The sequence below is a fragment of the Mesoplodon bidens genome, assembly GCF_964165515.1.
Source record: "Mesoplodon bidens genome assembly, chromosome: 5".
NCBI lineage: Eukaryota > Metazoa > Chordata > Mammalia > Artiodactyla > Ziphiidae > Mesoplodon > Mesoplodon bidens.
This window is the reverse complement of record NC_138161.1, coordinates 110,418,777-110,441,310: the sequence shown is the minus strand read 5'-3', so window position 1 is coordinate 110,441,310 and position 22,534 is coordinate 110,418,777. Positions and strand designations below refer to the sequence as shown.

The following is a 22,534-nucleotide window of genomic DNA, read 5'->3' as shown; positions in this document are numbered from 1 at the left end:
GTCCCAGAGGTCTCTTAGGCTGTCTTCATTTCTTTTCATTCTTTTTTCTTTATTCTGTTCTGCAGCAGTGAATTCCACCATTCTGTCTTCCAGGTCACTTATCCGTTCTTCTGCCTGAGTTATTCTTCTATTGATTCCTTCTAGTGTAGTTTTCATTTCAGTAATTGTATTGTTCATCTCTGTTTGTTTGTTCTTTAATTCTTCTAGGTCTTTGTTAAACATTTCTTGCATCTTCTCAATGTTTGCCTCCATTCTTTTTCCGAGATCCTGGATCATCTTCACTATCATTATTCTGAATTCTTTTTCTGGAAGGTTGCCTATCTCCACTTCACGTAGTTGTTTTTCTGGGGTTTTATCTTGTTCCTTCATCTGGTACATAACCCTCTGCCTTTTCATCTTGTCTATCTTTCTGTGAATGTGGTTTTTGTTCCACAAGCTGCAGGATCGTAGTTCTTTCTGCTTCTGCTGTCTGCCCTCTGGTGGATGAGGCTATCTAAGAGGCTTGTGCAGGTTTCCTGATGGGAGGGACTGGTGGTGGGTAGAGCTGACTGTTGCTCAGGTGGGCAGAGCTCTGTAAAACTTTAATCTGCTTGACTGCTGATGGGTGGGGCTGGGTTCCCTCCCTGTTGGTTTTTTGGCCTGAGGCAAGCCAACACTGGGGCCTATCTGGGCTCTTTGGTGGGGCTAATGGCAGACTCTGGGAGGGCTCACACCAAGGAGTACTTCCCAGAACTTCTGCTGCCAGTGTCCTTGTCCCCACAGTGAGCCACAGCCACCCCCCGCCTCTGCAAGAGACCCTCCAACACTAGCAGGTAGGTCTGGTTCAGGCTCCCCTGGGGTCAGTGCTCCTTCCCCTGGGTCCCACTGCGCACACTACTTTGTGTGTGCCCTCCAGGAGTGGAGTCTCTGTTTCCCCCAGTCCTGCTTGACAATGTCTTTTGAAGAGTAAATTTTTAAAAATTGATGAAGTCCAGTTGGTAGTTTCTCTTTTATGGCCCATACGTTTTGTGTCCTAAAAAAATTTATCTAACCAAGGCTCACAAAGATTTTGGCCTACATTTTCTTCTAGGCTTTTGGCCAGAATATGATTTGACTGAATCCTGACTCTCTCCAGAATAGCTGTACGTGCCCCCTCCCACCAACAGCTCAGGTTTCCTCTAATCCACAGCTCCACAACATTTGGCATTATTCAGCTTTCTAACATCTGCCAGTCTAATCGGTAAAAAGTGATATTACTTTGTTATTTTACTTTGTACTGTTCTGATGACTGAATTAAGTCAGTGTGCCTTTTATCTATGTGACTCCCAGTTGATTTTCTTCTCTTGTGTATCCTCAATTGAAAGTGTTTCCCAGGCCCTTTTCTGAGCTTCCCACAAGTATCATTTGGTCCTTCTGCCTTGTTTATTGTCATCACTGATGAAAATCAGATGTAATCAGAGGCAAACTAATTCTTCCCCCCAGTCATTGGCTTACATGGTGAGTGGTATCATGAACAAGCAGGTGCCTGAATTCCAGGAGGAAGCCTCCATCAGTAGGGCTTTTGCTCCTACAGTGTTTGTTTTCTTTTTAATTGCAACAAGTAATGCAACAGCCAGCCTTTTTAGACATCATATTTGGGGCTCTGTCCTCAAGAAGGGAAACCATTCCTTTCTCAAGATGTTTGCTCCTTGCTAATAACATTGGAAAGTCATCATTATTCTGTCTTTCTCCTCTCTGGGAAAGGCAGATGTGGCTGCATGAATTATCTGTTTGAGAGTCCAAGGCTCTGTCTTGAACATGTGTGCAATTCTGTGAGGCAGGTCAGGCCTATGCTGTGGAAGAAGTAGGCTCAAAAGTAGAATTTGGAAAACGAATAATACTCTGTCCAAATACTCTCTCAGTAACAAGCCAAATAAAAAATGATATAAACCTCCCCTACATACTTTAACAATTATAAACAACATTTTAGGTATTACACTAAAATGCCAGTGCTTAGACCACTGCAGGCTGACTGCACAAGTTAAGCAGCGTCAGGATCAAGCTACATAAACCCTCTAGGGGTAGATTCTTGTAAGGTCAAAAGTGTAGTCAGATTTCCCTTTGAGAGTCCCTGGGATCCTGTCACACATCATCTCAGAAACTGTTTTGCAAGTGTGGGTCATCATTTTCTCTGGTCATCTGTAGACTGTATTTTCATCCTGGATATTCTCTGAGTTCTACCCACAGTATAGTCTCCTTCTCCTTCTAGTCTGATCTCATCTCCTGCACAGGTGGCCACATTTTACTACTCGAGGTACTACATTTAGCAAGGAAAATCTGATGCTTTAAGAAGCAAAATATGTACATCTCTACACCTCACCCCCATTGATACACATCACCTCAGCTATGGATACATTCAAGAAGAAAAGGGCTGTCCTGGTTTCAGAAGAATAACTCATTGGCAGCCACCCCAGTGTTTAGTAGCAGAAGGGTAATGTTTGTACAGGGCCACAGTATACAGTTGTGCAGTTGGTGCACTGCACATAAAGGGCCAGTAGAACTTGTGAATGGAGACTGAAATCCAAGCTGAGTGTCCTGACTTGGAGGTGGCTCTTCCCAAAAGGGGCAGCACAAAGGTGCCCTGTAAGCTACCAGAGGCCCCCACAGGGTCAGTGCTGGATCCCAGAGGGCCAGACCCAGGGCTTAGGGAAGGATGAGAACAGGTTCAGGTTGCTGTTTTATTGCACCTTGTAGAAATGATATGCTTAGGAGGCTGCTTGAGAGATTGCACATGAGTGACATCAGAGAAAAGGGCTACATCAGCAGTTCTCAATGGAGGAAGGGGGAAGGGGTTGCCCCCGAAGGACAGTTGGCAACATCTTGAGGTATTTTTGATTGTCATGACTGGGGGCTGCTCCTGGCGGTTAGAGGCCAGAGATGCTGCTAAACCTCCTACAAGCCACAGGACATGCTCCATATTAGATCCAAGAAATCAGTAGTGCCACTGTTGAGAAACCCTGGGTGATGTGAAGATAAGAGGAATGAGTTTCCTCCATAGGTGGATGTGTGGGTAATAATGTGGTTGTTTTAACCTATATTTAAGAGTGGCCAGTTGTATACTTCAGGTTTTTCCTTGAAGTAAAGGTTCCTCCTCCACCCCAATCCTACCCCGTCCCACTCTCATTTCCTTCTCACCTGTCCCCTGGTGCCATGGGAAAACAAGATGCTCAAAAGAAACTTCTGCATAATGATTGTGCGAGTGTCCGTGTGCATGTGTCTACATGTGTGTGAGAGAGAAACCAAGACAGACTGAGAAACAGAAAAAGACACTTAGAAATGCAGAAAGAGGTGTGCAGAGAAAGACAGATAGTGAGGGAGTCGGGCGAGAGGTAGACGGAAAGAGAGAGAAAAAAACCCGCAGAGGACTGATCTCCAACTGATATTTTTTTTTCAACAAATCCCACCTATAATATGCCTGAGCCTGGAAACTCAGTGATAACAAGTCCAGGTCGCTGCATTCCACAGTCTCTCCAAGAGACAAAGGCCACCAGCTGTAACAAGTGTGGAAAGTAGAAAGCTCACAATAAGTCACAAGCAAAGCTGGAGGGAACGTGGATGAGGGGCACACTTTGTTCTGAGGGTGAGGTGGGAGCGCCGGGGGAGGCTTCGGGGGAGGCGACCACTGAGGTGAACAGGGAGGAGAAGCATTTTGTTGTGGGAACAGAATGAGGAGTGAGGATTCTTGGTAGGTGGGTTTGGGGAATGGCAGAGGGTTGGGAGGTGAGGATGCAGGGTGAACCTGGGCATGGAGGAGTAGCGGTGAGAAAGGAGGTTGAAAAGGGCAGTTATGACCTGCATGAACCCCCAGGGCAGGATTAGACCTTGAATCCGTGCTTGAAGTTGTACACGTGGAGGATGCCTGGAGTTTCTTGTGTAATATTTCCTCACCTCTTTCCAGCTTTTGCCCTTTCAGTGAGGCCTACCCCAGTGACCCTATGAAAAACTTCAACCCACCCCAGGCATCCCCAGCCCCTTTATCCTTTCTGTAGTACTCATCACCTAATAACATGTTATGTACAATTTATTTATTAATTTAATGTTTTTATTCCTTGACTAGAATATAAGCTTTGTGAGAGCAGGGATTTTCTTTCTTTTCTTTTTTTAAAATTAATTAATTTATTTATTTCTGGCTGCATTGGGTCTTCGTTGGTGCGCGTGGGCCTTCTCTAGTGGCAGCGAGCAGGGGCCACTCCTCGTCATGGTGCGCGGGCTTCTCACTGCGGTGGCCTCTCTTGTTGCAGAGCACCAGCTCCAGGCACACGGACTTCAGCAGTTGTGGCACATGGGCTCAGTAGTTGTGGCTTGCGGGCTCTAGAGCACAGGCTCAGTAGTTGCGGCGCACAGGCTTAGTTGCTCCGCGGCATGTGGGATCTTCCCCAACCAGGGCTCAAACCCATGTCCCCTTCATTGGCAGGCGGATTCCCAACCACTGTGCCACCAGGAAAGTCCCAGGGATTTTCTTCTGTTTACTAAGGTATCTAAACCAGTGCATCGTGCATCATAAATGCTCGATAAATATTTGCTGAATGGATGAACAGGGGAGCTGGAGACATTCCCCCAGCTGTCAGCCCCTTCCCAGAACTTTACATTTCTGATAGCTGCTCCTCAGGAGGTATGATAGTTTTCTAGTGTTGCATAACAAATTACCACAAACTTAGGGGTTTAAAACAACACACGTGTTTTATCTCACAGTTGCTGTGCAGTCAGGAATCCCAGCAAAGCTTATCTGGATCTGCTGTTTAGGGTCTTTTAAAACTGTAATCAAGGTGTCAGCTGGTATAACTGAGTCACTTTGCTGTACGGCAAAAATTAACACAACATTGTAAATCAACTGTACTTCAATTTAAAAAAAGAAAAGGGTGTCAGCTGGGGCTGAGTCTCACCTGAGGCTCTGCTGAGGAAGGATCCACTTCCAAAGTTCCCTCAGGTTGTTGGCAGAGCCCAGTTCCTGTGGCTACGTGACACAGAGCTTCCGTTTCTTGTTGGCTGTTAGCCAGAGGCTGTTCTTAGCTCCTAATGCCCTTCTGCAGTTTCTTGGCACGTGGGATTCCCCAACGTGGTCACTTGCTTCCTCAAAGCTATAGCAAGGGAGAAAGAGACTCCAGCAAGATGGGCACTACAGTTTTATGGAACAGAATAATGTAATTACATACACATAGTCACCCACATCCTGTCACCTTTGTCTTATGGTAGAATCAAGCAAGTCATAAGTTCTACCCACACTCAACGGGAGGGGATCACACAAGGGCGTGAACAACAGGAGGTGGGATCAGAGGGGCCATTTTGACAGGAAGTCCACCTCAGGAGGTGACAGCTGGAGGTGATGCTTCTCCTTTGCATGCAGGCAGTCCGTTGGTCCTATGCACACCTCAACCTCTGCACCATATTAGAGTTATTTACATATGCTAAATATGTATAACATATTTGCATATCCCTCTCCCACAAGATTGGGGAAAGGAATCATTCTCACTCCTCTTCAGAGTCAGTGTCTAGCACAAAGCCTGGCACATAGGAAGTCATCAGTTTGGGAAGAATGGGTAAAAGGATGGGTGGATGGATGGATAGTGAATGGATTTATGATATATGGATGGAAGAAAGGCAGAAAATAAGGGAAGATGTGGTAACAAAACAAGGTGAAGGTAAAGCACCTGGACAGAAGGAGTGTGGCCCTCACCTGACAGCGGGCCACACACTGTGAAATGAGAAGGTGAAGCAACAGGTATGGATCTGCCCACAGTCCCAGCCTCATTCCTGGAACCGTCACTTGGACTCTTCCTACCAGGGCAGCCAAGAGACCAGAGGCAGGTAGCCCCTCTTTCCCAGATCTTCTGTTTTCTCTTTAGGAAATAGGAGTGGAAAAAATCATGAGGGATGACCAAATGTTCCATGTATGAAGACACCAATGAAATCCTGCATCTCTTTGTGACTTTGGCAGGTCTGAAGGCAATTTCCTAAGAAATAAGCTGAAGGAAGAAAACATTACTTTGTAATCCTCTCCAGGGCTCAAGGGAAAGGCTTTGGATAACAAAGGACTTTAAAAGTGCTTCAAGCAATAAACATTGAATTTTGAGCAGAACCTCCTTGAGCTCCTGCTGCAGTGAGGGGTGATGAATCCAGGCCTTGGCCTCTGAGTGCAAGATGGAAGCCAGGTCACAGGCATGCCTGGTGCTGGAGATGGGGTCTCAGGCTGTTGTTGCTCTATCAGAACTGTGAGACGGCTATCCCAGGGCAGACTCTACTGATGATGCTTATGTGTTTTCCACCCAGTAATGCCTTGTGGGAGGAAAGATGGTGACACATTTTCTGGCTGAGAGCTTTAGGCTGGGTGACCTTAGGTTAAAACTTTACATGTGCATATATTTTTTCCCCTTTTGCTTGAATTTTTATGATTTCTTTTGTTCACTTGATCAGTGACAGGTCATTTGTTTTATGTCAGGTAAAGGCCACTAATAGCCAAGGTGAGTGAATTTTGTGACAAGGTCACACCAGAGGCTATACTATTTATGTCATATGTGCTAATCAGGGCCAGACAGTAAGGCTGAGGAACACCATTGTCTTTAGAGGTGACAACTGAGCCTTTGCACGGGTCCATGTTTGTAAAAATCTTTATAACAGAAATCTGTGAAATGTTTGGTGCTTAGTCTCCCTGGTGTTGATGAACCACAGAAACTCTGGATATTCTGACCCATGAAGAAAATGTCAGATTCCAGGAAAAGGCACTTTTTTTCTTTTTTAAAATCTAAAATGAAATTTAATGCCATCTAGGAAGGAGTGGATATTCATGGGTATTTTGAGGACATATAGGTAAAGTGAGTTCAGAAATAATAGAGTATATGGAAAGATATGCAGAGGCTGAATCAAATGGTAACCTCAAAGGCACTAACTTTTAAATAAATATTTTAACCTGGATTTCTCTTGCTGTGTTTTCTTTATAACCTATCAGCCTGCCACCACCAAGCTAAAGGAGCTTAAAGCAAATCTGGAAAATCCAGTGAATAACAGTGGGGCTTTATTTACTAAAATTGCCCTGAGAGCAAAACAGTAAGGAGAACTTTAAATTTCCCAGCACAGTGTTCATCCTTGTTTTGAAAGCAATGTCCTCATTTGAGAAGAAAGGGGCTTTAATCTCTTCCTCATCACATTGGCTCCTCTCCTAGCTTTTTGTTTGAGTTCTTCCTCTCCTCTGTAGAATTCCAAACATGAGGAGCATCATTCCTCTGGATCCAAAACCAGTAACTTTACCTGGAAACATCATGAGAAACATTAGAAGACCACTAGATCCCTGCTGGGGTCTCTGTGTCCTGAGTCCACACTTCAGGTCCAAACCTTTAAAAGCTTTTTTTTTTTCTTTCTAAAATTTATTTATTTATTTATTTTTGGCTGTGTTGGGTCTTTGTTGCTGTGCGCGGGCTTTCTCTAGTTGCGGCGACGGGGGGGCTACTCTTCATTGCAGTGTGCAGGCTTCTCATTGCGGTGGCTCCTCTTGTTGTGGAGCACAGGCTCTAGGCACTCCGGCTTCAGTAGTTGTGGGACGCAGGCTCAGTAGTTTGGCTCACGTGCTCTAAAGCGCAGGCTCAATAGTTGTAGCGCATGGGCTTAGCTGCTCTGCGGCATGTGGGATCTTCCCAGACCAGGGCTCGAACCCATGTCCCATGCGTTGACAGGCGGATTCTTAACCACTGTGCCACCAGGGAAGTCCCTAAAAGCTTTAAAAGTTGACTTGGCTCAAGTGGGAAGCTTTTGTATAAAGGCATCAATAAGTACCGATTCTTCTGCTGGGGGCATAGCACATTGCTTAGCACGCTGAGGGAATACAAAAGGATTAAGGTCATGATCCTTACCCTCTGGTGACAGATGTGACTTATTCCAGGATCACTGGGAACCCCTGACCAGGGAACTGACTCTAACTGGGTAGCATTTCCAACTCAGGTAATACCTAGTGTTCACAGCCAGTCTGAGTGGCTTCATCCTGGGTTCTTGGGCAGCGTCAAAGAAAATGCAGAGCCATCACCCCACTTGTTTCCCCAGAATGGACTAATCTAGAAGATTTTCTGTAAAGGAAAAAGTGCATCATATCACACACACACATACACACACACACACCCCCCCAGGTGTTTGTCGCAAGCATGTGCTGCATATTCTCTCAGGGTCCACCTTGTGTCCCATCCCTTCCCCTGACTACTATCTTAATGGAGAGGTTTTTGATGGCACAGCCTGGACTCACTCTCAATAACTCATTCTTAGTAAATCATCTCTGTTAGAATGAAGGACTTCCTTTCCATATATTTCCCCCTTTCAACATCAGATCAAAAGGAAAGAAAAAGATGACTCACCATCTCCTGTTCTCCCAGTGAACTTGTATGACTGTCTCTTTCCTCCTGAACCTGGGTCTCTCAAACTGCTAGCTTTCCATCTCTACTCATATTTCTTCTTAAGAAATTTAACCACTGTGGAGTATTTTTCAAACGGATGAACACTTCTAACAAAAACTGCTTTCTTGATGGGTCCATATCCTTTTGACTTTCTAATATTTAAAAATGCATTTGGATACAAAGGCCTTCCCCATCTATCTTATCTGGAATAGGTCCTACCCTCCTGTCCACCCTGGCTTACCTTTCTCTATTTATACAGCCCCACTCATTTTTAAAATCAAGTTTTGTTTGTTTACTTGAATTTTTGGTCTGTCCTCCCCTGCTGGGCTGTAAGCTCCATGAGGGCAGAGACCACATCTGTTCTGCTCTCCAATGTACCCCCAGCACCTAGCAGAGTGCCTGCCATGTAGGAGAATCTTGTTAGAACATTTGTTGAATGGATAAATAAAGTAGAATGTACATAATAAGTGATATATCACTTAGCTAATTAATTGTAAATAAGTTTAACAAATTTAAATAAATTTCCTTAGCTAATTACAAGTGAAATGCAGGGTGAAGTAGAGTAGGGGGTAAGCAATGCCAGCTTTGTCAGGATTGAGTCTTTGGAGAGTGGAGGAGAGTACATAGGAGCTAACAGAGCTGACGGGTCAAACAAAGGCACCTGTCATCGTGGGCGTAAATGCCCACAGCTGCCCAGGGGTCAGGGAAGCTGAGGGAGGACCTAGGGGAGGTGAGGGCAGATATGGGCCTGGTCACTGCTTCATGCAGAGGAGGTGGGCCAGCAGATACACGACCATATGTGTGAGCTGCAAAATGACTGCTGCTTCACTTCCACCCTCCAAATCTCACATGAGAATCCCTCTGGTGGCCCACCCTATCCAAAAACATGAAGGAAAGGAAAGTGTAATGTAGCCTAGCCAAGTTAACACATTACAAAGCCACTATAATAGGCACTCAGTGTTTGTTGAAGGACTGCCTGAATGAATGAATGCTTGAACAAATGAATGATTGAATAAGCTGGCATGGCAGCAAGAGGCATTTGGCCATCTGGTCTCACCAGAATGAGCACTCTGTGAGGGATGGGATTTTTGCAGGTTTCATTCATTGCTATATCCCCAATACATGGAATGGTACCTGGCCCATGTGGGTGCTTGAGAAAATTTTGTGGAACGAACATTGAATGGTTCTGACCCAAAGTCAAAAGGACTTGTGTGGAGTCACTAGAAGACACAACTGAATGAAAATTTTTCTTTGGTACAGGGTGTGGGAAATGCATGAGGAGCCATTTTATACATTTAGCATAAATGGGCATGACGTGAAACAAAGGCAAAACCATATTTCTTTCTCTTACAACATATCTCAAGAGAGCAGAATATAAAATCGTTGTAGTGACAGTGGAGCAAATGTCATAAATAATATATCAGCTATAGAGAAGCTTGGCTACTAAGAGCCAAGAATCCTGGCTAAGGGGGACAAGAGGGGAGAGGAAAAGTGAGTTAGAAACATTTTCTTCACAGCCTTCTCCAGGTCCAGGTGGGAAGCTACAAAGCAGAGTAAATCCTAGAAGTGGCCTTGACCTGCTGTGAAACCTGACAGTCTACGGATAATACCCCAGGGCCAGAGTCATTCAATTACAACCAGGTTATACCCTTAGGCAGGCTCCTAGAACTTAGTCCTGGGAGGGCTCAAGGTTTAGCTCAAATATTCCACTTCTCTGTTGGAAGGTCTCTGTCGGAAGGTCTCACATGAACTCTGATGCAACTGGAGCATCTCTTTCACCTTTTTGTCTCCCTGCCCCTCATATGATCTCATTTTTGTTTCAAAAGATACATGCCTCCTCTCTATAACTCTTCTACAACCCTATCCCTATATATCAGAAATACCAAATGGTAACCATGGTTCTCTCTGGCTGGTGGAATTACTGGCTTTCATATGCTTTTCTTTGTGCTTTCCTGTGTTTTCCACTTTTTTTGAACATGAATTACTTCTATAATCACACACAAAACAGTACAAAAGTACTTTTAAGTACTATAACTAAGGGTAACTGGAGCAATGAAAAAGAGAACTATTGTTTGTATGTTTTCAAAATAAATATTGCCAGCAGCATCTTATATCTCAGCATGAGCAACTTAAAGTGTAGATGCTGCTTCTAAGCTACAATATCATTGATATGTGAGATACCTGTGATATAGCAACAATATGGTACTTGTACTTGGTACTGAATTTCTTCTAGATGTAGCACCCTGGGAAAGTTTATGATCAGCCAAATGTTGTTGGTTTTCAACTTGAATTAGACTTTCTTTGATCTTTATACCTGATATAAACTAAAAGACTCTCTATTTGTCCACAAAAATGAAATAAAGAAAATGAGATAACTTTCCATTTATTATGTGTGGTATCTGCAGAATTACAGACCTAAATATTAAAGAAAAGATGTCAAGGTACCAGCAGCAACACCAGATAGAAGATGGCATCCAGCAGGAGGCTGATGAAGGGGCTTGAAGACATCCTCAAATGTGAGACGAAAAACTTCCTTTACATCTACGTTGATGAAGCTACTTTGTTGACCTGGCAAGGGCTTACGGTTCCTGACAACCCTCCATATTGATAAGGGGGTCTTCAGAATCGAAAGCAACTTTCCAGCAGACTACCCATTCAAGCTACCAAAGATCACATTTAAATCGAAGATCTATCACCCGGAACATGGATGAAAAAGGGCAGGTCTGTCTGCTGGTAATTAGTGCTGAAAACTGGAAGCCAGCAACCAAAACCAACCAAATGAACCCCCCAGCACAAGGACAGTAAAAAATTCTGTAAGAACGTTGAAGAGTTTACAAAGAAATATGGGGAAAAGCGACCTGTGGACTAAAATCTGCCACAACTGATTCCAGCGTGTGAGCAGAGACCCTGAGCAGTGCATTCAGATATCCCAAAAAGCAGGACTCTGTGGAAGATCGACATGTGCCACCACCCAGCATCCGCTTGTGGCAGTTACTAATTTTCTACAGTTTTCATAATCAAAAGTGGTCTAGGTAACCTGTAAAGATAGGATTAAAATTTTAAGATGTTCTAAGAAAAAGAAAAGAAAAGATGTCAATAAATGGTGTCAGTGGACATGAAAAATGTCGTTACCACTGTGTCATGGATTTAACAAGCAGTATAATGAAAGAAAAAAAAACAGAAAAGTAAACTGAACTGAATACTTGGCTTTAAATTAAAACCAGGGCATGGGCTTCCCAGGTGGCGCAGTGGTTAAGAATCTGCCTGCCAATGCAGGGGACATGGGTTCGAGTCCTGGTCCAGGATGATCCCACATGCCGCAGAGCAAATAAGCCCGTGTACCACAACTACTGAGCCTGCGCTCTAGAGCCTGCAAGCCACAACTACTGAGCCCACATGCCACAACTACTGAAGCCCACACACCTAGAGCCCGTGCTCTACAAGAAGAGAAGCCATGGGCTTCCCTGGTGGCACAGTGGTTGAGAGTCCGCCTGCCGATGCAGGGGACATGGGTTCATGCCCCGGTCTGGGAAGATCCCACATGCTGCGGAGCGGCTTGGCCCGTGAGCCATGGCCACTGAGCCTGCGCGTCCGGAGCCTGTGCTCCGCAGTGGGAGAGGCCACAACAGTGAGAGGCCCGCGTACCGCAAAAAATAAAAGAAGAGAACCCATTGCAGTGAGAAGTCCGTGAGCAGCAACAAAGACCCAACACAGCCAAAAATAAAATAAATTTATTAAAAAAAATTATAACTGGGGCATATTTGAGGACTAAGTTTTATGATTCATCCCTATTTTCATAGCAGGTTAAAACCCATTGACAATAAAAAAGTATCAAAGTTTCTTCACCCAAATATCTCCAAACAAATCACTAGAGGTGTCCTCAGTAAAGTGGGTATGTAAGATTAAGATCATTCTAGACTTTGGAGAGCTAAATTTTATGTTTCCTTCTGCCCTAATTCCTGGTAGAGGTGAGTCAATAAGAGGAAAACTCACTTCTGTCCCCAGGTCACAGCCCTGGTCTTCCTCTGCTTCTCCTCTTCTCTCAGACTTCTTCCTTATTTTATCCCCAGGTTCAGTGCTTCAGCCAAGCAAGGCCCAGGGCCCTCCTGAGGACTGAAGGATTGGACAGAGGACAAGCTCACTGCCATTTCCCATCATTTGTATCCAGGCAAAAGTGGGTGAAATGAGCATCAAGGGCAGTCTTGGGAAGGGTGTGAAGGATGGAGACAGAGGGAGAGTCAGCAAAGGGAAACTGGCTGCCTGAGAAGCATGTGGAAGGGAAAGGAGCAGTCCTCTTGGACGGGAAGAATTGCAGGAACGCTGTATGTACATGTCTGTGTCCCAGGTTTGGTTTGCACTAGATGAGAGAGTGACCTCTTTTTCCCACAAAGAACGCTTGTCCAAAATCAGCCAGGCACTTCGTTCTACGCTCTCCAGATCAGCTCAGGGCTCTCACTAACTTCGCAAGGCTGGTTCTGATCTGACCACTAGAGACTTATCATAAAGAGTCTGCCTTTCTCCTGGAGTCCAAGGACCTCAGCTCTCAGCCACACACAATCACATAGATATATAATTAATATATCTATGATAAACCCTCCTCAAATAATCAGTTCTTCAATTTGGTGGAAGAACCAACCAGACCATTTGGGTCCTGAAAATAAACTAACCCATGGAATCCTGGAATGTTCCCATTCTCAACCCCTTATTTTGTGCTGGAGACTTTCATAATCACCAAGTGTCCACTAGACTGAGTGCTAAACAAGTTCATAGAGGTAAGACCATGAGAAAAACACACAGAAGAAATTCTGGTGTTAAAACAAACTCTGTGAGGACAAAATGTACTTGGAGTTCGACTCCATCTCTTCTGTCTCGTGGTGGGTTACTACAGTTCATCAGGAAAATAGTTTGAAATTTGCAAAATCTCCAAATCCTGCCTTGGGGAGTCTGTGCCTGTTGGCTTTCTCACAACTTCTTTGTGACCATAGGATGGGTTTAATAACCACACTCCGGGTTGCACAACTATTATTATCCCCATCAGAGAAATGCAGTGCAGAAAAACAGAAACTGTGTTTGCATTTCCTGTTTCATATAAACAGTTTCATCTAAGACAACAGCATAAGCTATTCATCCATGACTATAGTCCTCTTCTGGTGCTGAAGCTGGAGGGCCTGCAGCAAATGGTTTCAAAATGGAAGCATCTTCCCCATCTGCACTCTCCACATGGCCTCCTTTCTCACCTCACAGCCTATATCTCTGACTCTCTACCCCCATGGTGGGTGCATAAAAGAAATGGGGACCTAGTGGGTCTTGGTGCTTCTGAGGAAGCCCACAGGCCCTGATCAGAGCTGACATTTTGGGAAGTAGAGTGAGGCCAGTGGACTTAAAGATGCAAGCAGAGTTATGTAAGGATCCAAGGATTTTAATGGTTCCTAAGCTAATACAACCTTCCCCCAACTTCCCTTTCTGACTCCCCTGACCTGCCTGGGGTCTTGTCTTCTTCCCATACTAGGTACCAAATCACAGTCATAGAATGTTAGTGGCAAGAAAGGATGAACTTTGATCTGGGCAGAGGAAGTTCCTTGGCAAAGTCAGCCACAGATTGATGACAAAGCTGGGCCTAGAACCCTTCTGTCTTGATTCACAGACCTGTGCTCTTTCCAGAAGCCCTAACATGAAGAGAATTCTTTAACTGAGCTGTTATGGAGATTCTCACTGATTCTTGGCTGTAAATAATAATGGCCTGTCAAGATACACAAAATAGGATAAACCTTAGTTGGCTACAACATCATTGAGAGGAGACTACAAACTCCCTCATCCCTGACACTCTCCGGGATCTGAGTAGGGTCTAGTATCATGGAGGACAAGGTTGGTCACATGAATCCTTCCTTCCCTCTGCTGTCCACCCAGTGACCATTCACAGCATGACTCATCCCTAACATGTTTAGCTGTAGGTCTCTAAAATTTTAGATGCTCAGGAAAGGAAGAGGCCTTAAAGAGCATACAGAATAACCACATGTCTGCGTGTATCACATATGTTAGAAGCAGCTGCATGTCTAAAGGCAGCCTCCTATGCCTGTGTCCACAGATCCCTGTGGGACTTGAAGATCTGGCAGTTATCTGGTTAATCTGAACAGGTAGCAGTTAAGCTGTATATTTCAAGCCAGAATGTTCACTATGCCACTTGCATTATTCTATTTGGCAGTCTACACAGCAGGACTCCTATAGTAGAGCTAGAAATTCCCCTCCACTTATCCAGTTTTCCAATCTAAAGTCCTAAGGGTATCCCTCTGCTCTGCAGGACGTCCTAATGTAGCCATTTATCCCCTGGGCCATTTCCTTGGCCCACTCTGTCCCTGGACCAGAGATGTGCTTCCTCCCAGCCCAGCACAAATGCTATGGGAGGCCTGGTACAGCGACCTGGGCTCAGCTGACCCCGCCACTCCATCTGTTCATGGGAACAGTGCTTCCTTTGTACCATTGTTTGGTTTTTTGTTTTTTGGTTGTTGTTTTTTTAAATTTTTCCTTCTCCCCTGTTTCAAACTCAGTCCCTCAGGGCCTCAGTTGAAGCCATCCCTGCCCAAGCACATCCCCACACTACAACTTGTAATTATTCCCTAAGCAGGCCATGGATATCTTTTCAAATAACCCTCCTGAAGTTGGAAGGTCCTGGGAAATCCAGTCACTTCCCCTCAACTGGAAGCACCAGCTTCTGGAAAATTCCACATCTCTGAGCCCTGGCTAGTGGGAGAAAAGGGGAGGGGGTGAATTAGGTTGATGCCGAAATCTTTATACCATCTGTTGGGTTCTTTTGAGTGAGTTAGGGTGAATCTCAATGAAGTGAAATTCTCAACCTGGAATAGTTATGACAACCTGAAGATCATCTCAGGCCAAATGTAGAGAAAAAAGGCAAAGTGTGTGTGTTCATCCCTTAGGGTTGTGAGGTGGGACCTTCCTTCAGGCCCAGCAGACTTTCTTCAGGGGAGCCCTTCCTTGACCCTTTTAAGAAAATCATGGGCCTTCTGGTCATGATTGAAATCTCCCTATTTGAAGCAGATTTGGTGAACCAACTCTTTCATTCACATATTTTTCTTTTAAAAGTTGAGTTTGTTTTCCTAAATTTTTGTTATTCTAACTACATCAAAGCAGCCCAGTCCAAAGACATAGAATGTGCTAGGAAAGCAGACATTGGATCACTTAGGGCAAAATGTATATAAGGCATGTTTACTTGAGAGTTCATGACACCAAAGATAAAAGGATTTCTGGCTGACAGGTCAACAGCCTTCTTTTCCTGGAGACTAGGGTCCCCTGTGGTCCCAAGTTACCCAGAGTGGTACCTGCAAGGCTGAGCCCTGAGATGCTAAGATTCCCTAAGCTTTGCCCATCTCTCGAGTGGATATGGCTGTGGGAGGGGAAGGTAAGAGACAACTTGCAGCCCCTGGACAGTCAGAACGGAGCTGCCCAGGGCCCCTCACAGCAGGGTTCAGAGATCCTGAGTCTTCAGGAGTTTGTCTGGTTAATGGCCATGTTCAGCTTCTCCTACAAAGGTCACTGATCCAGGTGAGGGAAGCTGAGAAACAAGTGACCAGAGCAACTACTCAGAGGGGAAAGAAGTCAGAATAGCAAAGTCCACAAGGACAGGGATTTGATCTTGTACACCTCATCTTCCTGGTGCCTAGCAAAATGACTAGTCCTTACGACGTGCTCCGTAAACATTTGTTAAATTAATAAATTATTGATTTATGAGAACAGGTCAAAGATTTAGGCTTGGGGTGGGGGAGACAGAAGGAAGTCTAAGGGGATTAGTCAGAAACCTCAAGGGAATCTTGGTAAGTCTCAGAATCATTGACTCAACAGAGGAAGTCCCTTTACTCCAAGACCCAAGTCCAAATGCAGCTCCCACTATGGTTGGGACATATGGTATGAGCTTAGTGACACTTGAACCTTCTCACGTCAAATTAGATGGCGGCCTGAGGTAAGGTATTGCCACTGGGGAAACAGAGAAGGGATGAAATAGAAATTTAGGTGGCTGGGTGGAGAATATTTGGAGACAGAGTATGTAGGTATTGAAGAAAAGTGACTCAAAGGTAAAAATAATATAGAGACAATATCTACTTCATGGGGTTACTGTAAGGAGTAGATGAATTAACACACAGAGTCTCTGGAATAGCATTTGAGTGCCACTGGGTAGGTTTTTTTTTTTTTTTTTTTTGCGGTACGCGGGCCTCTCACTGTTGTGGCCTCTCCTGTTGTGGAGCACAGGCTCCGGACGCGCAGGCCCAGCGGCCATGGTTCACGGGCCCAGCTGCTCCGCGGCATGTGGGATCTTCCCGGACCAGGGCACGAACCCGTGTCCCCTGCATCCGCAGGCGGACTCTCAACTACTGCACCACCAGGGGAGCCCTGGGTAGGTTCTTAATAGAAAGAGCTTTCTCCTCCTCCTCATCCCTCTCTATTTTCATTAAAGATCAGACTATCCCACCTGAAAACCTCAGAGTGCCCACCCCAAGGAGGCTCTGCCAGCGGTGTCTTTATGTGAATGTCATGACTGAAGGCCATGGACACACCCGTGCCTCTACTGGTCCCCACTGAACAGATAGAAATAAAAGTGTCTTCTCTCCAGGACTGCGTCAGGAAAACCCTGAAAGCCATTCTCTCACAGTCAGAATGTTTTCTTTGTTGCTCTGAGATAGAACCAACATCTCTGTAAAGGACAAAGAGGCAGCTTGACTCATAAGCCGAGCAGACGCTATGGGCTGAGTGACAGCTACACAGGGGTAGCTGGAGCTGAACCCCTGAGACTTCAATATTTGTTGTGGTATATATTATGACAAGGTGTGGGAGACCTTTTTAAAAACCAGATACATGTATTTCTGAACGTCAGGTTCACATGCAGCCTCAGGCCTCTCCAATCACATTCATCCTAAGCTCTCCTGATGTGTCTTCAAGGCCCCCAGAGAACGGAAAAGGACCAGACATGTCTGGCCACATTTCTGATTCTTTCCCTCCAAATATTTTCATGCCCTCACTTATTCAACAAACATTTACCAAGCTCCTACTTTGTGCCAGGCACTGTGCTGGAAGCTGGAGCTTCAAAGAAATAAGGCCACATCCCTTCCCACGTACAGCCCTGTAGGGAAGACAGACAAACCACACACTAGAACACTGGGGGATGTGTAAGAGAGAGATTTTGCAAACAGTCCTGGGAGCACAGAGGAGGCCACAGAGCCCAACCAGTGTTTCAGTGTTCCTGGAGGACCAGCAAGAGTTGACCAGGTGAAGAGGGCAGGGGGGTCTTCCAGGTAAGGGAGCAGCAAGCAGGATGGCCAAAGGCAAGCAAGACAATGACTCAGTGATTCTCACCTCCCTGCACATTGAAATCGTTTGCAGAGCTTTTATTTTCTTATTTTTATTTTTTGTTGAAGTATAGTTGATTTACCATGTTGTGTTAGTTTGTGGTGTACAGCAAAGTGATTCAGATATAGATATATATATTCTTTTTCATATTCTTTTCTATTATGGTTTATTATAGGATATCGAATATAGTTCCCTGTGCTACACAGTAGGACCTTGTTTATCTATTTTATATATGGTAGTTTGTATCTGGTAATCTCAAACTCCTAATTTATTCCTCCGCTGCTTTCCCCTTCGGTAACATAAGTTTGTTTGCTATGTTGGCAGAGCTTTTAACAGTTACTGATGCCTAGGCCCTCACACAGATCTATTAAGTCAGAATCTTTGGAGATAGGGCCCAGGAATCAGTCTTATTAAATGCACCCCAGGTATATGTGACCAGAGTTAAGGACCACTGGACTAAGGAAGAGTCACTAACACAAGACATTTGGGAAAAAAGCACAAAAGAATACTATAATAGTTCACTCCATCAATAATTCTAAAATAGAGGCTCTTAGACCCCATGCAAAGCATGTAAGACCAAGGGATGCATTGATGTATTCTCGAGTCAGTAACAGATCTACTATACAGTCTCCACCCAAATCCAGAAACCAATGAAATCTGTGGTTCTCAGTCATCTCCTCTCCCCCACACCCACTTGCTCCCTCCAGGAGATGTAGCCCATGAAAAACCACTTGCCATTCTTAATGGAGTATGCTGTGGCTCTCAAATCCAATAATACTCTCTTCATCGCTGTAATGAGGGCCAACTTGTATTTCAGAAAACTTAAAAGGAGGCTCCAAGGCCAAACACAAAACTCCAGACACAGTACAACAATACCACTTTTGACAAAGTGCATAATCAATAAATCAAATGGTCATTTTCTTAAAGACTTAGATGGAGACATAGAAATCCTGTTCTTCAAATTGGGGCATGTCCATTGTAAGAGGGACTTCCTTGGACCAAGAGACTGGCCAATAGCTCCCATTCACGAGAAGATGAATTCAGAAGTGGTTATGAATCCCAGTTCAGCCACTCGCTGCACCATGTGGGGCAAGTACTAACCTGTGAGCAAGTTCTCTGCTCCACGAAATGGATATAATTATATCTACCTTTCATGGTTGCTCTTGGCTTAAAGGAGATAATATATGTAGAGTACCCAGCATAACAAGTGTCTAGTACCCGAGAGCTGGCTCATCAGTCAGTGAAAACTCTCTATTTGTTCTACCATCACTTTATTATCGGAAACTGTGTTACAGGAGCGAAAGTAACACAGGTAGAAGGACGGGCCAGGTCATGGTTCTCCTCCTGCTGCCACCCTCGCCCTCCCTCTTATCTTCTCCCTCGAGGCAGCACGTGGCACCTGAGACTCTAAGTCTGCAGGCTGCTCCTGCCTCTCGGGGGTGTGCCCCAAATACACATCTAAGTGTGTGATGGTTCAGCCCCTCTACCCAGATGAAGATAGCATGTGAGAGCCTGGAGTCTGGCTCTCTCCCTCTGTCACCTGGGCCCCAGCCCAAATGTGATGCTCCATCACCTATTTATTGACCTCTCTCACCAGCATTGGGAAACAGCCCTTCACTCCTGCACACTCAGTTGGACTTCGTTAAAGAAATTTCTCTCCCAGAATGTATGTTCATGGAAATTATGTCGAATCAAGCAGGGACCCCAAACATCCTCTCTCAGGTTCCTACCCTTTTTGTGCCATGGACCCACTGACAACTCAGCAAATATGTCCATAAATGAGTAAAACAAAACAGGGTCGCAAAAGCATTCAATTTTATTGAAATGGGATTCTATCAACCTCCCATGGAGACCCATGGATTCCATATTACAAACACCTGATAGTCAAACCCTGGACTGAAAGCTCAGGAAACTCTCCAAAGTCACCCAGCTAAGAGGTAAGAGAGCCGAGGCAAGAACCCCATCGCCCTATTCCCAAACCCGAGCTCTGTCCACCAATCTATTTATTATCTTAGAAAATTAAAAAATCAAAACAGAGCTCTTACTGCTTCTGCATTAAAAAATCCTGAATTTTGGTCCCATTGGAAGGCTTGGAGGTGGCCCTGCCGGCCCTGTATATCTTCATAAGAACTGGCCTCAGTCTATCTTGGATTACAAAACTCGACAAAGATTGTTTCCCAGCAAACATCTGGAAAAGCTTAAAGCCACAGTAAGTTGACTGAGGTAACTGGTAGCAGATGTCCCAGCTCCTGGAATTTGTTGGGTGACAGTGTTGGATGATGGACTAGATGGATGGGTTCAATTCCTCTGCTTTCAGGTGGGCTTTGTCGAGGAATCTGGAACACTAGTTTCTGAGCCTGGTGCAGAAAACTCAGCCCTCCTGCTTGCCTCAACATTTCTCAGGAATTAGTAAGCAGTTGGTATCATCCTTCTCTGCTGAGAAGGTTGGAAGATATTAAACCCCTGGCCAATCTCTCAGTGAATCCTTTCACCCCTTCCTGTTGCTGGGGCAATAGAATATAATGGTTAAAAGTATGGGTTTGGAGTTACATGTTAGGATTTAAATTCTCACTTCATCACTTTAGAAAAGTTGCAGGACCACATCTTCCCACCTCCGTTTTTTCATCCCTCTAATGGGACTAGTACTAATGCCTGCCTTGCAGGGTATGTAACAATTAGAGCTAATATATGGAAAACACCTATACAGGACCTGGTGTTGCAGTGTTCAATAGTCAGGAGCTATGATTACAATTCATCCTAGGTTGAACCCTGCCCCTTCCCCACTCTGTCCCTTAATAAATGAAGCAGGTGTTAAGGCAGGTGTCATTAGCAGAGTGACTGTGTTCAAGGAAACCCATTTACCATGATCAGAGCAGAATTGTTGAGTTTCTCAGCACACAAAGAGAAAACCCCACATCTTCTTACCACTAGATCTACACACCTCCCTGAATCTGGTTTCCTCCCCTCTGCATTCCCTCCTGTTTCTATGGGCCCAGAACCCTTGCTCCTCTCAAAAGCCAGCCTCTCCACCTGTGCTCTGGATCCCACTCCTTCTCTCCTGCTCAGGATTGCTCTTGCAGTCTCCACCTCCCTCTCCTACAGAGTCAATATTCCTCCTCTACTGGATCAGCCCCATGTGCATGCCTTGAGCATCTTCCTCAACCTCCATGTCTCCCGTCAGCTACTAAACTCATTTCTCTATTTTCCTTCAACTTCAAAACTGAGTTGCTGTTTCCACATCCCTTCCTCAACACACTCAAATTGGACTTCTATTTCCATTATCCACAGAGACTACTATTGTCAAGGTCACCGGTGACCACCATTTGCTAAATCCAGGGGCCGCTTCTTCGTTATCTTCTTTGAACTTTCAGTAAAAGTTGATATTTCCTCCTTCTTAAAACATTTTCTTCCCTTGGCTCTGTGATAGCCCACTGTCCTCCTTTACTTATGTCTCCTTTACTGGCTCCTTCTCCTCTAGTCAATCTCTCTAAGTTAGAGCGTAGTAGGGATCTGTCCTGAGCATCCTTTTCTCCCATTACTGTGTGCTCTCCCTTTGTAACCCCATCGAGTCCCATGACTTTGAAGACCATCTACTTCTGGGATCCCCAACCCCCCGGTCTCGGACCATTACCGGTCTGCAGCCTGTTAGGAACCGGGCCGCACAGCAGGAGGTGAGCGGTGGGTGAGTGAGCAAAGCTTCATCTGCCGCTCCCCATCACTCCCCACCACTCCCCATCACTCCCCATCGCTCCCCATGGCTCCCCATCACTCCCCACCGCTCCCCATTGCTCCTCATCGCTCTGCACTGCTCCCCATTGTTCCCCACCGCTCCCCATCGTTCCCCATTGCTCCCCACTGCTCCCCATCGCTCCCCACCACTCCCCATTGCTCCCCACCACTCCCCATCACTCCCCATCTCTCCCCATGGCTCCCCATCACTCCCCACCGCTCCCCATTGCTCCTCATCGCTCTGCACTGCTCCCCATTGCTCCCCACCACTCCCCATTGCTCCTCATTGCTCCCCATTGCTCTCCACCACTCCCCATTGCTCCCTATCGCTCCCCATCACTCCCCATCACTCGTATTACTGCCTGAACCATGCCCCCAACCTCCCGTCCATGGAAAACTTGCCTTCCAGGAAACCAGTCCCTGGTGCCAAAAAGGTTGGGGACCACTGATCTATGTGCTTATGATTCCAAAATCTCTGCCTCCAGCCCTGACTTTTCCCCAAATCTTGACTTGACTATCCAACTGCCATCTTCACATTTCCACATGGGTGTCTAACAGGCAACTCAGATATAATTTGTCTATGAAAGAACTCGAGTTTTCCTCCCAAACTTTCTCCTTCCTCAGGCTTCCTAGTTTTAGTCATTAGCGTGAGCATTCACCCAGTTGCTCAATCTATAAATCTAGGAGTCAGTCTTGATTCCCTTTTTTCTTCATTATCTATATTCAATATATCAGCAAATCTTGTCCACTTTATCTCCAAAGCATATTCCAAATTCATCTACTTCTCTCCATTTTCATCACAGTCACTGTGGTCCAAGCCACCATTACCTGAATGACTGCAGTAGCTTCCCAGCTGATCCATCTGGAACCATTCTACAATCCACACTTGACAGGGAAGCCTAAATAATCTTGTCACATTCTTGTAGAATGTAGAATGTAAAATTCTTGTAGAATGTACAAGTACATGGCTTCCCATTGTACTTGAAATAAAACCTAAATTCCTCAAAGCAAGATGTAACATGGCTTCTGCCTACCTCTCCAAACTCACTTTGAATCACTTT

At 45.2% G+C, this 22,534-nt stretch overlaps 1 protein-coding gene and 1 pseudogene across 3 annotated transcripts in view; both read left to right on the top strand.

The window, feature by feature from the left end:
• APOD (apolipoprotein D) overlaps positions 1–22,534 on the top strand; it is a 79,923-nt gene that overhangs the window by 38,653 nt on the left and 18,736 nt on the right. Inside the window, exon 2 of one of the 2 annotated variants that reach the window (XM_081235939.1) lies at positions 12,461–12,564. The exons of the other annotated variant lie outside the window; for it this stretch is intronic. The gene's annotated coding sequence lies outside the window, so the exon portion shown is untranslated. The remainder of the gene's footprint in view (positions 1–12,460; positions 12,565–22,534) is intronic. 2 annotated transcript variants of the gene reach the window in all.
• LOC308617658 (ubiquitin-conjugating enzyme E2 L3-like) lies at positions 10,858–11,455 on the top strand (annotated as a pseudogene). Its single transcript has one exon. The product of its transcript is annotated as a ubiquitin-conjugating enzyme E2 L3-like (transcript).